Genomic DNA, 16,353 nt, shown 5'->3' on the forward strand with positions numbered 1-16,353 from the left:
GAGAGACATGTAGACCGATGGAATAGAATAGAAAGCTCAAAATTAATCCTTGTATACATAGTCAAGTGATTTTTGACAACAATGACAAGACCGTTCAATGTAGAAAAGACAGTCTTTTCAACAAATGGTGCTGGGAAAACTAGATGTCTACATACAATAAAGTTGGACCCTTAGCTAACAACATATCTAAAAATTAACTCAAAATGGATCAAAGAGACAAACATAAGAGCAAAACTTATAAAACTCTTAGAAGAAAACCCACACAATAGGAGAAAATATTTACAAATCACGTATCTGATAAGAAGTTAATATCCAGAATATACAAGCCAAGTCAAAAGTCCTAAAACAACAAAAACAACTTGATTCAAAAATGGGCAAAGAACTTGAATAGACATTTCTACAAAAAAGATGTACAAATGGCCAATAAGCACATGAAAAGATGCTCAACATCACTAATCATTATGGAAATACAACTCAAAATCACAATGAAATACCACTTTACACCCATGAAGATAGTTACTATAAGAAAAACAGAAAATAGCAAGAGTTGACAAGGATCTGAAGAAAATGGAAACGTTGTGTACTATTGATAAGAATATAAAATGGTGCATCCACTATGAAAAACAGTATGGTAAGTTCTTCAAAAAATCACAAATAGAATTAGCATATTATCCAGCAATTCCACTTCTAGGTAAACACCCAAAAGAATTTAAAACAGGCTCTTGAAAAGATATTTGCACACCCATGTTCATAGTAGCATTACACAACAGTGAAAAGGTAGAAGCAACCCAAATGTCCACTGAAAGATGCACAAATAAACAAAATATTGTACAAACATGCAATGAAACATTATTCAACCTTAAAAAGGAAGGACATTCTGACATATGCTACAACACAAATGAACTTTGAGACATTATGTTCTACAGATATAAATTTCTACTGTAGGCTGTGATGATAGTGGTGATGATGTCATTAATCTCATTATTGTTATGAATACTATCATTAATCTAAGTTGGCAGGAGACGGAAGAGTGGTGAAATGGAAAAGGATAAGGAGCAAGACATATATATATATATATGTGAACCCTGGCTTCTGCACTTATAAACTATGTGGCTAGAAAATTCTACTTTTATTATTTGAGCTTCAATGTTCTCACATATGAAACAGGAAATATAATACATTCCTTACAGAATCATAATAAAGATTAGAAATAATTTGGGTGAAGTGCCTAGCAAAGTGCCCAAAATTGGCACACAGTAGATACTCAAAAAAAAAATTGCTATTATCATTTTAGTAGTAATAGTATAATTATATTGTTGCAAATAAGGAATAAAGATAATCAACAGTAACACGGTATTTGGTACCCAGTAAGTACCCTAGAAATATCGATTCATTATCATCATCACCACCACCACCGTCATCGTAACACCAAGATACCTTCTTGTTTCCTTCCATTTGTTTTTTCACTGTTTTCACTTCCAATTTAGGTGCAACTGCAATCAGTGATTCTAGACAAGATCTTTTGAAGACAAGTTTATCTGTTATCTTTTTTCCAGATAAACTTATTTTCCATTTTAGCAAAATGTACTTGATCTAGAATAACTAATTTGACCTAAACATGAGGTAATACATCAATAAGTTCAAAATATTAATTCTCAATGCTATGGCTTAACTCTCTTCAAATATTTAGGAATTCACAAAAAAGAAAATGTAAATTCTTTTTTCTTCAACCAGAAAATATGGGTTTTCTGTAGTTCATCTTAAGTAATCAATATTTGTCAACACTTCTGTTCCCTCCAGAGGGTAGTAATTAAAATTGAGTAATAAATTACCATTAATGTACATAAACGTAAATGTCATATGTATCTTGTAAAATAAACATCTGGTGAAAATCGAGTGAATCTATACATTATAAGACAGAAAGCATTTTTCAGTGTTTCTTAAAAGCCTAAATAACTTTTATTTCCTTCCTAAAATTGGGGGCTTTCTGAGTAACATCATTCTTAGTTTATAATCTTTATATTTTTCCATGGCTCTGCATTTTCCCATCCTTACTTTGCTCCATATGTCTGAAACACAGTCATTTAAAACAGCAAGCTTACGTTAATTACCAGAGACAAGTGTTAATGGATTTTAATTTTGCTTTATTAGAATTTATGCAAATTTCACTGTGTTGAGATTCCAAATAAAATCCTTACAATCACAACTTCTCTCTCTCTCTCTCTCTCTGTCTGTCCCTCTCTCTCTTTTCTGTTGACTTTACTTTGTAGAAGGGAATGGGAAAAGTTTGCATTAGTATTCAGTGACAGGAACTGTTGACAGCAATATTCTTTAAGGAGAAATAGGTTTTATAAAATTATCTTTAAAACTGTGTGAGTTTGATAATTTGTTAATTAGCATTGATGTGTTTTCTCTATAGGTTCAAATATTCAATTACACTTTCTGATCCGGCTGCTTATTTTAACTGTCTTAATTGCTGTTTTTGTCTTGACCAAAATACGTGCATTATTATACACTTAGTAACATCCTTTCCCTTATGCCTAGTACAGCCCATGATATAAGTTTATTGGAAAGTTGTTCTGGTAACTCAATAAAAACTCTGCTAAATGGAAAAGAATATGAGAATTTTAGATGTATTTTTAGCTCTAAATTATTATTTCTGTATTATCCAGGAGACATAAACACAACGTCGAGCTTTCTAATATTCAAAATTATTCCAACATACTTTCTATTTTCATAGCTTTTCTTGAGGTATTAAGTGTGGCTTTATTCTATTCTAAAATTAAGATAAAGTTTTATACTTTTCTGTAGTTCTATATTTTTCTGTTCTATATACTTTTTTTAGTTCTATATCCTTTTCTGTAGTTCTATATTTTCAGTATTTTAACATGCTGAACCTGTTGTTTTCACAGTTGGAAAATAATAAAATTATATAAAAATAGATTCTTCTTTGTTGGGAATATCCATTTCAGGTTTGTGTACCTGATTCTATATCTTTTGTAATCTTATTTTTTAAATTGATGAACGATAGTACATATTCATGGGAATGATGTTTCAATACATATAACATATAGTGATCATATCAGGGTAATTAGCATATTCATCAGCTCAAGCCTTTATCATTTCTTTGGGTTGGGAGCTTTTTCCAGAGCACTTTCACAGAAATTCTAATTTATAAATTCTCATAACATGAAAATGAAGCACCAACATCTCAATTTTCCACATTAGGAAACTGAAGCACCAGTGAGTGTCATCCAAGCTAGTACAACTTATAACTGGCAAAGGCTGTATTGGAACAGTTTTACCTGACTCTAAGCAGAATGTTCTCTTTTTTACCCTCAATAAATGGAGTTCAGTCCTGAGGTTAGCAAGACCTGCTTGCCTGAAGTAACTTCTCAAGTATCTCCATGTGGTGATTTTAAAAATATGTCCATCAATTATCTGATACATCTCTCTTCAGGAAGCCTAATGTCATTCCCCCGTCCTCGAAAGCAAGCAGGCTGGATTTACTGATTGGCTTCTAGTAAACATAACACCACCGAAATGAAGGTGAGTCATTTCCAAGATTAGGTTTTGAAAAGACTGTGGCTTCTGTCTTGGGTACTCTTTTGGATACTCACTCGGGAAAGCAACTGCTTTGTTTCGAGGACACTCAGGCAGCCTTGTGGAGAGGTAGTTTTGGCATGGAACTGAAGCTTCCAGCCAAGAGCCAAGGGCACAAGCCTTCTCTCAAGGTCCAGTCAAACCTTCAATCGGTGCAGCCTCAGACAATGAACTGACTACAACCTCAAGAAAGGCCAGGAGCCAGAAGCACCCAACTAAGCCACTCCCAAACTCCCGATCCTCTAAAACTGTAAAATAGAGGCTTGTTGTTTCAGGCCACCATGTTTTGGGGTAATTTGTCATGCAGTCATTGATAACTAACACAATGTGCTTGTCCAAGCCTGTCATTCTTAGAGACAGGTCAATAAATTGGGGAGAAGAAGAGGCTGGGGCCCAGGGGTCCATTAGATATTCTGGTCTCAAATATACAAAAAGAGGCAAAAAGTTTTAATATTCAGAAAGCAAATGGAGCACTGGATCATATGACTTCTTGGGGCTCCACATAGCTAGCAATACTCATGGTTAACAGCTGGGCCTTGGGATCAGAACCTCCTGCATTCAAAATTCAACTCTAATGTTAACTGTGTAACAAGCACAGATTATTTTGCCTCCCTGTGTCTGTTTCCTTGTGCACAAAATGGAAATATTTTAGAACTTCATAAAGTTCTTGTAAAGATTAAATGTAAGACTGCATGAGAAGTAGTTCTTAATACACAGTAAAGCCTATTTCAATAAATAAGAGTTATTTCAATTAGTATTAGTAGCAGTAGAGTTGTAGGAAAGCAGAGAAGGAGTAGAATCGGCTTTGTGAGAGCAATGCTTTGAGCCCTCTCAGGCCCTGGATCCCACCATATATTGAACTCACCAGACCCAGGAGTCCACTGGGTCATATGGGACCCAAAGACTCTATGGCCCTGGGCCATATGGCACCTAGGGATTTCCAGATGCTGATAATCTGGTAGCCAGTGAAGTCACCCAGCGGGGCATCTGAAGTTGCTTGTCTCACAAAGCATGTGTTCAGAGTTCAGTAGTTGTTCAAATGGTATGGAAACTAGGATTATGTGGGGTTGGAGCAGGGATACAAGGGATTCACAAGGTGATAAGAAAATAGGGTGAAAAGAAAAACTCAGGCCAATGACCAAGTGCAAGATGTAGTTGAAGCACAATTGCACTGCTGCTGCCATTCAGAACGTTAGCCCGTTTCTTAGGACAAAGAGAAAAGCCCCTATTACACAGAGGAGCCTGTAATTCAACTTTCAAGGATGAGTGTTCCAAGAAAGGGGTATAATGTGTTATTTAACCTTGCCCACAGTATCTGTCCAGACTTTTACCACTTATGCCCTATTACGTACTCTCTTCCTCTTAAAGAGGAGATGCAAAGCCCTCTCTAAAATGACAGTGCATGATCTACAAAGCAGGATTTGGAAATGGCAACAGTGCCCACCATTATAATTAATGCCAGACGTCTTCAAAGACCTTCTTTCACCTACAAATGAAACTAATTATTAGTCTTTTTCTCAGGGAGTCCTTCACTGTGTGATGCAGGAACAGCAACAGCTGGGTCATCCCTTGCAGTTTATTCTCAAAGGCCTTTCAATAAATCTGTTTTGAATTCTATAGCCCACCCTCCCCCACTACCTAAAAGAAATATTCAGGAAATAGAACCTAGTAAAATGATTTATAGCAGCCTACAGTCTGGTGGGGAACATGCCGGGATTGAGTCAATGAATTCCAGCCCCTCCTTGTCTGTGCCCAGGTGTAAACAAACAGTGTCAAAAGAACCAGGTACAAACCCCGGTGCTTCATCAAAACTTCAAGGCAAAGATCTAGAAAAAGAAAGAACAGAGCTAACCTTTTAAAAACGTATTTATAGAACATCTAAGGAAATAAAAGGATTCAAAAGAATTTTAGGACTGGAATAGATCTTTGAGATTCTCTTAGTTCAACATCATTGTTCAATGTTTCTCCCATGCCACATGCCATCTGCCAACCTCAAGTCAAAGCAGTAAAAACTGAGGTTCCAAGACCTTAAGTGGTTGTCTCTATGCCAGGCAGACCAGAGGCCAGTTCCTTTGATGGCTAATCTTATTCTTTTCCTACTCCATTAAATTTTTTAAATTGTGTTTCTTTGTGCCCTTTGGATGGGCAGTGTCCAAAATTAGAATAGTTCTTTCTTAGACATGGTTCTGCAGGTACTGCTCTTCACCTGGCTTTTCACCTCTGAGCATGAAGATAAGGACTGTCAATGCCATTCAGGCCATCACCATGCCTAAAGGGTTCTTTGAATGTGGAAATTTATAAATACAAAAAAAATGCATTGAGAAAAACTAAATCTACATCTGGAATATATGCCGGTTACTAGAAAGTTAATCCACAATTACAAAGACTCTTCATGGACAGGCAGTATGTTTGAGATTCTTCTATCCTGTGAAAGGTGTAGATTAAGCCCTGAGAAAAGAATGTCAGGAGGAAAATATCTCTAATTTGTTCTGATTCCTCCTCCCCCCTCATCAATTTCCTATTTGTCCTCTGATTGACTTCTATTTCCCAAAATATCCTTATGCATATCTGAAATCTTCCTTGTATAAGAACAAATGTACTATCCTCAGATAATTCTCATAGGTTACAATTGTTGGAAATTTCATTTTTAAACTACACAGACTTAGGTATCTAACTGAAATTCTGCTAGCTCTGATCTTAATTCCTAGCTGCATAATTAATGCAATTGCTTGCAAATGTGCTCTGCAAGTGCCCTGCGATATAATGTCTTCTGCGTTGCTTGCACTAAGAGAGATTTTATAAACCTTCCTTGCTTTCAACAAGAAAAAAAAATTGCCTGAGTTGAGTGGTGCCCAGGAAAAAAAAAAAAAATCACTCTTTCTCCTTCAGAAACCTTTTTTGTTAGTTTCTGCCTTTTGGTTTATTATTAAAACTCTACCTGCACCCTGCAACTAGGCAGTATTGGCTTTTAAAAATGTGTTTTCCTGTTGGTATCCTTGCCTGACTATTCAGTCCTTGCTATATTCTTTGTAGTTACTCATGAAGGAATGTCTGTTACTTGCTCCAAACTCCCTGCTCCTAAATTCCAGACACCGCAGAGCAAAAATAGAATCGAAGATGAAACAAAACAAGGAGAAATAAATGACAAGAGAAAAATAAGAATGAGAACGTACCGAAGGGCAGGGTTCTTTCCAGACTTGTCTCTTCCCCCTGCTACGGCCAAGGCCACGATAAGCAGAGTAGGGAAGAGGTCACAGACCAAATGGGATTCTGGGTGAGATGAAGATAATCTGGGAAAAAAGAATGACAAATCTTTCATTGCAAAGATGTTAGCACTCATCTTAAGAGATGAGGGATTTCGTAGGAATAGGGCTTGCCACCCAAATTCTGGTAACTTTCATCCTATATTTGTAATATCTTCTAAAAGAGTAATTCCTAAATTTAAGGATATTGTAAGAATCACCTGGGGAGCTGGTTAAATATTTAGATTCCAAGCTCTTCCCCAGAGATACTGATTCAACAAGTCTCTGGTGAGGTTCAGGAGGCTGGATTTCTAACAAGCACCTATGTGATGATTCTGACTTAGGTAATCCCAGGATTACAGTTTAAAAAGTATGTTTTGCAATAAAACTGCCCATTTTTGGAAAGAAAGGGAAAAAAAAGCACGAAAGATAAAAGGAAAAAGTGACTTGTTAAAAGGACTTTTCTTTTTTTCACCCAAACCTGAAGTTCTTAAAAACATATGTAAAAACCCAAAATGTGTTAAAATTCAGATAAACATGAACTAAGCACTGTACACCTTAAAAATCTATTTTAATAGAATCTGTGCAGATCATTTAACTTATAAAAAGAATGTGAGATCAGAAAGTCCATTTTTATAAAATATTACTTCATTATGCTGTTTACAATTTTATTTTTTAAAGAGTATACGTATTTTCCTCAAAAAAAAGTCATACTATCAAATACTTCTTTTTACCCTTTCCATGAAACAATTTGCAGCCAAATACATTTAGCACATTAGAACTTTGATCTCCAACTTCAACTAACCAGTAGGGTAATAGTTACATTTGAGGTCACAGTGAGGTCTTGACCTCTCTTAAGGCTTTTTCTTCAAGGAAACTTCCACTCTCATCATCAACTTTGAAATAACTCACTAGTTGCCCAAGTTTTAATACCTTACATTGGAGCAAATAAATCTGAGCTTGAGTGAATGCTAGCAACATTCACTGAAGTATTACTTTACCACTCAGTTTCCTATTAGAGTCTGGACTGGAAAAATCACCCATATTGTTTTTAACAACTTCTGTAAAAGTGGTTAAATTCTTGAGCAGCAAAGGCAACCACATATATTTCCACAACATAAGATTTTCTATTTATGTGTTATATGTGTACAAAAGTAAATAGTCATTTAACATTGTATCATAGTATCTTTATTTCTCAAAAAGTTGCACTATTCCTTTTGTAAAATAGTCTATCATCAATTTATTCTGATGTAAAAACTAACCTTACATTCAAAGCCTACCATAGTATATTTAAAGCTGAAATTATATATTTTAAGTTAAAAAATCTCATTCAAAAATGTTTTCTACACTCACTCTTGTTTTTTGTTTTCTTTGGAAAGGTTGGGTGAGAATTGGCACGTAAAAATTTTGCTGCCTGACTTCCCCATCACTTATTACAGCTGGCAGAGAGTTCATAAAAGAATAGAGATAACTGTCAAAGCACATTAGCAGTTGCAAAGAAACGGACAAAAGAAGAATGCCACCATTATTATTTATAGTTGTTCATTGGGGTGAGTTGAGTTTTACTTTTTCCTACCTGAAAAGTGGAGAAAATATGTCATCACTACATATTGCATTTATAACCCCATACTGCTGGGTTGTAATTCAATCAACATCCAGGATAGTTTTAATGTGTTTATCTCCAATAAAAGTGAGCACTGTGGATACCAAATTAAAAATCCTTTGGGGTTGTTCATTGCCTATAGCATTCTAAAAGTAAATATATCTCAGTTAAAAAATAGAATTTTAAAAAGTAGTTCTTGGAATCAGAAGACCTACATTTAAGTATGGTTAAATTATATTAAGCCATGTAATCTGGAGAGGATAAAATGGGGAGTGCAAATGCAAGGTCCTCACCATCACAAAGCTGATCTACTGTAGAAAGCAGACTTTATCAAATTTTCACCAAAAAAATAGTGTAAATGTTAACTGTACACAGTACACTAAGATTTGTGTATGAGAATTTGGTATAGGATAAACTAATTTAGAGGGTCAGAGAAGACAACTAAAAAAGTGATCTGGAAGTTGAGCTTTAAAGGTTGAGTAGGAGTTAACCATAAAGAGTTAACCAAGGGAGAGTCTGGGAGGAGAAGCAGGGGGAATCCTATGGGTGGGGACAAAGTATCTGTGGAAACCAAGTCCAAGAGGAGCATAGTGTCCAAGAGAAAGTTCGTGTGGCTGGAGTACACACAGCTGACACAAAATGAATTTGGGGCCAGCAGGCAGGGCACACAGGACCTTGCATATTGTATTCAGGATTCTGGTCATTATCTTAGAATTGGGGAGTCATTGAAAGGTTTTGTGTGAGTGAATGTGTGTCTGTGTGTGTGTGTGTGCGTGTGTGCTTGTGTGTACACTCTGACAACACAGGCTCTGGAGGAAGGATCATGCATGATCATATTTATACTTCAACTCAGTCACTCTAGCTGGGATATGGAGAAGACATTAAGAATTGAAATGGAAATCAAGCTACCTATGGTGACTGCATAGAAAGCTAATGCCTTGATCTAGGGAAGAGGTGATGAAAAAATGGCCCAAGATAATTACCAGGAAGCTGTCCACTGTCCCTATGGGCCATCCATTCAGTTCTGAGCCAAAGATCCAGTCTGAGGGGGAGAAGATAGGTCCTGTTGATTTTGAGCTGCCTTTGAGATAACCAAGTAGAGATAAAAGTAGACAACTCGCTAATATAGAGCCCCCAGGGTACACCAAGGCTAAAATTATTTGAGTTGTGAGGATGTTCTAAAGGAAATATAGGATTTTGCTATATGGAGACTAAGGGACATTCCAGAAAGAACACTTGTAATCACACTAAAGCAAGAACATGTAGAGTCTGTTCTTTCATTAACCACGAATGCAAAGTATTTTCTTTTATAACACAATTTAATCAAGACTTTAAAAAAATTAAGCCTTAAAAGGCATTAATCCATTATTTCTGGATTATTTCTCTTTCCTTCATCTAATGGAATGGTAATTTTAGAGTAGACTCATATAATACATGAAGTAACCTCATAATAAAGGGTGAATTCCTACATCCCATGAAATTTACAACTTCTCTTTTCTTATCATCACAATTTATCCAAAAATTTGTAGAATTTAAAATCCCTTCTAAGCTTCTCAACTATTTTATAATTTGTTAAAATATCTGGTAGATTTTTGCCTTTGATTTTTTTTCCTCAAAACCCTTGTCACCAAACACCAGTTTGGGCATCCATAATTCACTATTAATAACAAAAAACAAAATGTGCAAGTGAGTTAATTCTTTATGAAATTAGCTTATATGCAAATTATTCTTTTAATTAAGGTCAGTCTCATTGATTGCATTCAAATACACTTTCTGGAGAGGAAAAGAAATCTGTGGAATTGCAGTAAACGTGCAGGGACTTGCAGGGGGAAATAACAAAGCTTATCTGCATCACCAACCACAGGGTGTCAGATACGTTAATGTCATCTTTCACGTGTGCTGCTTTGGAAGAAATTGAGAACTACTGCTCTAAACATCAAAATTTTGAAACCCCAAATAAAATATGTGAACAATAATACATTCATTTTTCTTTTTATGCAAGTCAGAAGAAAAATATTGCAGATGCTTTATTTTACAAGTCACTCCAAATAGTGAAGTAATTTATTATTTTTCAGATATAAAACAATAAACTTAAAGCAGCATTTACTATATATAAATTATATATATAATTTTTTCACTGAGAACAAACAAGTACAGATAGAGTTACCTTCTGTAAATGCTTGCAAAACAAAACAATTGAAACATTTAATTTTATGTGTTGTGACATGAAAGAGAATGCCATCAACACAGATCTATTTAACTGAGCACACAGTGAAATTACACCCAAGAAACTGGCTACTGGTTTTAGTTTTTCATGTAGGAAAACCTAGAACACAGACTATGTCCTTAATACATTAATTATCATGAGATTATAAAAAACAGTAAGTACTGCAATGAATTATAAGACATATTTCTTACTCAACTTAAAAAGTTTCCCATAAGACTTTCACAGCATTTCCTTTTTGACATAGTTTGTGTTGGAAGTATAAACTCTCAAAAGGATAACATATATTTGTTTTGTTTTTTTGTTTTGGGGGATGAGTTTTGTTTTGTTTTTGTTTTTGAACCAGGGCCTCACTCTGTCACGCAGGCCAGAATGCAGTGGCGCAATCTCAGCTCACTGCAACCTCTGCCTCCCGGGCTCAAGCAATCCTCCCACCTCAGCCTCCAGAGTTGCTGGGATTACAGACGCATCTCACCACGCCTGGCTAATTTTTGTATTTTTTTGTAGAGATGGAGTTTCACCACATTGCCCAGGCTGGTCTCAAACTCCTGAGCTCAAGTGATCTGCCTACCTCTGCCACCCAAAGTGCTGGGATTACAGGTGTGAGCCACTGTGCCCAGCCAAGATGGCATGTATTTGGATGCAAAGACAGTAGATTCTAATGTTGTCTTAAACAATGCCCGGAATGGTATTTATTTATTTCAATATATATATTGTTCTAAAGTGATTAGGTTATAAAATTACTATTTGAGAAATTTTCTTCTGTTTAGAAACACAAAAGTTTGCCATTCCTTCAGAATAGTTGCCATACAATTACCAATTTAATCAATTTTTGAGCACCCTCCACCTTTAGATTCTACTCTATATTCAGGGGATCCAGAGATTTCAAAATAAACAATTTATGCTATCAAGGGCCAAAATCTATTGGGAGAGAAAAGGACATGGAAACAAAAGAAGTAGTTATACTATAGAAGCAGAGTAATTGGAGTGAGAAACAAATAGAGTGGCTTTGTGATGTAAATTCTGAGTATAAATTTGAAAATCGAACATGAATTTGGCAGATATATAATTTGAGGGCAGGCACTCTAGAGAGAAGGCAGAAGTAAATACAAAGACAGTGAAGCCTGCAAGACCTCCATGTGTTCATGGAGCTGTAGGTAATTAGGGATGATTGGAATTCAGGATGAATCTGAATAGCATTGTGTCAGAAAAGTAAACTTGCAAGTCAAATACAAGGACATACGCCACTTAGTAGACCACAGAAGGCCATTAAAGAGTTCGAACAAAGAAGGCCAGGTGCGGTAGATCACACCCTGTAATCCCAGCATTTTGGAAGGCCAAGGCAGGAGGATGGCTTGAATCCAGGAGTTCAAGACCAGCCTGGGTGACAAAGTGAGACCTCATCTCTACAAATAATAAAAAAAATTAGTCAAATGTAGTGCTGTGCCTGTGGTCCCAGCTACTTGGGGGACTGAGGTGGGAGGATTGCTTGAGCCGAGGAAGTTGAGGCTGCAGTGAGCTGTGACTGCACCACTGGATTCCAGCCTGCATGACAGAGCAAGGCTTTGCCAAAAAAAAAAAGAAAGAAAAGTTTGAACAAAGAAGCGACAGGATTTTATTCGAGTTTTAGAAAGATGATCTCAATGGACATGGGGAGGATGAAGTCTATCTAAATAATGGAAAGTGATACCACATTTTTAAAGAAATACTAAATTAACTAAAATGTCAATTCTTCCTAATCATCTTAAGGTTTTAATGAAATTGAATTCAAACGCCAATAAAGTTGCCATTGTTTTTGTTTAGGTGAAGAGAACATGACAAGATGATTCTCAAATCCATGTTAAATTGTTAAGATCATTGTTTTACATTAAATATTTCCATTGATATTCATAGGAGACTTCGGAGAAGTAAATAAGAAAATTATGCCCATTTGTCAGGTAAGGATTCTGAGGGTGGGGCAATTTAAATAACTTATCCAAAATCACAGAGCAAATGGTGTGCAATGGGCTTCTGACCCCATAGTTTATTATCTGAAAATATTATAGATGACTTCTTTATAGCAATATATCAGAAATTTTAGATAATCTAAATGTGAAGCTACTGGAGAACAGATACATAAATTAGAGTACATTCATGTGAAAGATTCATATAAATCAATAATTATAATAAACATAAAAGCCTAAACATAATGAGTTAAAGAGAGATAATTAAAATCCCGGACTTTTACAATTCAGGCAGTTTCTAAGAGACATTGTAAATTGTAAAGATATAGAAAATTTAAAAGCAAAATGATGGGGGTAAATATATTAAAAAAAAAAAACACTAACCAAAAGACATCTGGTATTCTTATACAAATACCAGATAAAGTAGATTTCATTAAAATCTACTAATTATAAAAAAGATTTCTATATAATTCTTTTAAAAAGCATTTCATCCAAAAGCAAAATAATTCCAAATATATATGCATCAAATAAGATAGCTTCAATATGTACAAAACAAACACTGATGGAATCATCAAAAGAAACTTACAAATATATCATTAGAGTAGGGGGTTTTAACATGCTTCTCCTAGTAGCATATCAAACAGACAAAAATTTTTAAGGATATAGATTGAACAATACAAAAATCAGTTTGATCCAACTGGCACATAGAGAACAATGCACTAACAATTGAAAAATACATGTTCTTTTCAAGTATACATGGAACACTTAAAAACTTAACCATGTAAAAGGCCACAAAATAACTTCAACAAACTTCAAAAAATTGGAAGCATACAGATCACAATCTCTAATCACAACGCTACGGAGTTATAAATTGACAACAAAAAAGTTAATTAAATATCTCACCACCTATACTCTGGGGAGCAAACTTTTACACAAAATGTTATGAATAACTGAAATAAAAACTAGATGGGAAATAAAATGTTGTTGTATATAATTAGTTAACACCTAAGGAGCACATACAAATTTGTAAGAGAAATATTAAGATTGCAACAGCTAATAGCGAAAGGTTAAATACCTGAAATAAAAATTAATCAATAAGGAAACACAAAGAATACCTAATCTCACTAAGAGTTTAAGAAATACAAATTAACTCAACACCAAACTATCATCCCACTTAAATTAGCAAAATTTTATTTACTTTTTGAATGCATTGCTGGTTGAGACTGAAACAAAAATTGTATATTTATGCACTGTTTATGACAGTGCAACCTGGTATAATTTTGGATTGCAACATTGAACCACAAAATTACACCATAAAAATATTCCTACACTTTGACACAATAATTTCACAATTTGGAAAGAGTTACTTTAATATGATTTACTAATTCATGCTTGACTAAAGTAGCCTTTGCTTTTGCCACAGCTATTAGAAGAATTGTTTCCTTTACTCAGATGAAAAAGGTACCCATTTATTCCGCTAACTTGACATAGCCACGTCTGTAAAAGCCGACATACAATTTTTTTAAGCAATTGGACCACATACCTCCAGCTAAATATGAGAAATACTGAACAGAGCTACTATCATGTACACTGTGTGTTTTATGAAAAATATATCTTGCGATAATAACTGTTATTCTCTATTAGGAAAATGCATGTAACAGGTTTCAAAATGACTGACTGAAGAAAATGTATATAGAATTGTATAAAACGCTGTTCTTGGCTAGGTTACGCTTATTTCTCCTCGAAGTTTTAGAGGTTGTTCAATTGTTTGTTTGTCTGTCTGTTTTGAGGAGAAAGGAGAGTAGCAAGTGAACTTCATCCATTGGCCATTGGTACCATTTATTGACCCAAGTGTTTTCTCCTAAAACAAAGTTTAATAAACATTTTAAAAAATAAAATTAAAATTGAATGTTTTTAAAAATGCTTTTGTTCAGCCAGCACAGGTAAATAGTTTATTGTGTTGGTTCAAAGTGATCATGTTAGCCATGTTTAGGAGAAATTTGGATCCCGTCAATGACTTCTGAAGTCAATGACAGAAATGGATAGAGGAGGGAGTAGAGGCCATGGAAGAATAAGCAAGAAGACTTACTTAGCAACCCCCTTGTGGTATCCTGCCACTGCACTGAGCATCCTTGAAACTCACTGGAGCTCCCTTCCTGGAATGCTTTTGTACTGAAAGGTGACAACCAAGTTAAATGAATAACCAACAGATGACTCAGAAAAAGCATAAGAATGCTTTTTCTCCCTACTCTACTATATTTAGAGCCATTTTTCAAAATCAGCATCCTCCATGTCCATGGACTTTTGGAATAGAGAGTTGCGCTTATGAGAAAATTACATTTTTGAAATAACTGCCATTCATTTAGTGTTTGCTATGTGCCAGCCCAGGTGGATTGCTTCAATTAGGATATTTTATTTAATCCTCACAGCAACCCTATGACATAGACCATTTTATTCTCACCATCAAAAACAATGAGAAAACTAAAGCACAGAGAAGTTTAGTAACTTACCCAAGGGCACATAGCTAGCAGGAGGAGTAGTCTGAAATCCAGCTGAGAGGAGGATAGAGGCATAGTTATTGTGCCCTTTTCAATGAGGCAGAAATGGAGACTTATGTTAATTCTTGCCCAGTCTTCATTTAGCACATCAGGAAGTGTCAGGTCCAGGAGTTGAGCCTTGACGCTATATGCTAATCATGTCTTTTGATTTTCTATATGCTGAAGCTTTTGACATCTGAGCCTTGCTTAATATGGAGGGACAGCCCCTATACCCCAGAGGCCCCCAAAATTATTCAAACTAGCCAATCCAAAGCATGTTCATTCTGCTCTGTCTATTCTTTCCCATGGAAACCATAAGGCTTCTGTTCACAGTCCCACCCTCCCCCTCTGCCTCCTGACTGACCTTGGTGCTGTCCCTGTGCCCCCTCCCCTATGGCATGGCATGGCATGGCCCCCCTTTGCTTTTGGGGTCTGTAACAAATCATTTTTTTCAATGGCAGTTATCCCCTAATCTGTTGGCCTCACTATACCTAATAATAAAACATCACATACTGTGATGTCAGTACCTATGGTTTTCCTATCATACCAGATGGACTCCTATTGTTATCAGGTGTATATAAAGCTTTCTATGGCCAGGTAGGTAAGCCCTCTTATATCTCTCAAATACTTCTAAACATGTGTATAAAAATGGCATTAATGTCTTCAAAAGACTTCAATAAATTTAACATGTCAATGTATTGTTCTGCTAACATGCAAAGCGATTAAATAAGTTCTAGGAAGAGTTACCCAATTTCTATGGCCAGATCTAATTAAGAAACAAATTAATATTGTTAAAATAAGCAGAATATTGGTATATTTGTAACACTTAATGATTCATTTTATGGCCTAAGAAATCACTGCTTTTGATACATTGCTACATCAGTCTGCTTTAGACATTTGACATGTACATATGAAAGGTATGATTTTGACACTTTTCTTGTTAGAGATGTGTAAATGTCATCATCAGTTCCAACCCCCGAAATTAAGGTGATAAAAATTAAAGATTTTTTTTAATTTCCATGTTTTGAAATTATTTTAAATGGCTAAACTGATTTCTACTTTTCAAAAAAATTATAGGGGGAAAAATTCTCCCAGGCTAAGACCCGATCAGGAGAGTTTTAGCCTGGAGCAAATTTTTACAGCTCAGTTATAAACCCCTGAAATAGGAGTTCATAATGGAAACGGCTGCTCAACCTTAACT

The sequence above is a fragment of the Hylobates moloch genome, unplaced genomic scaffold, assembly GCF_009828535.3.
Source record: "Hylobates moloch isolate HMO894 unplaced genomic scaffold, HMol_V3 SCAFFOLD_20, whole genome shotgun sequence".
Lineage (NCBI taxonomy): Eukaryota > Metazoa > Chordata > Mammalia > Primates > Hylobatidae > Hylobates > Hylobates moloch.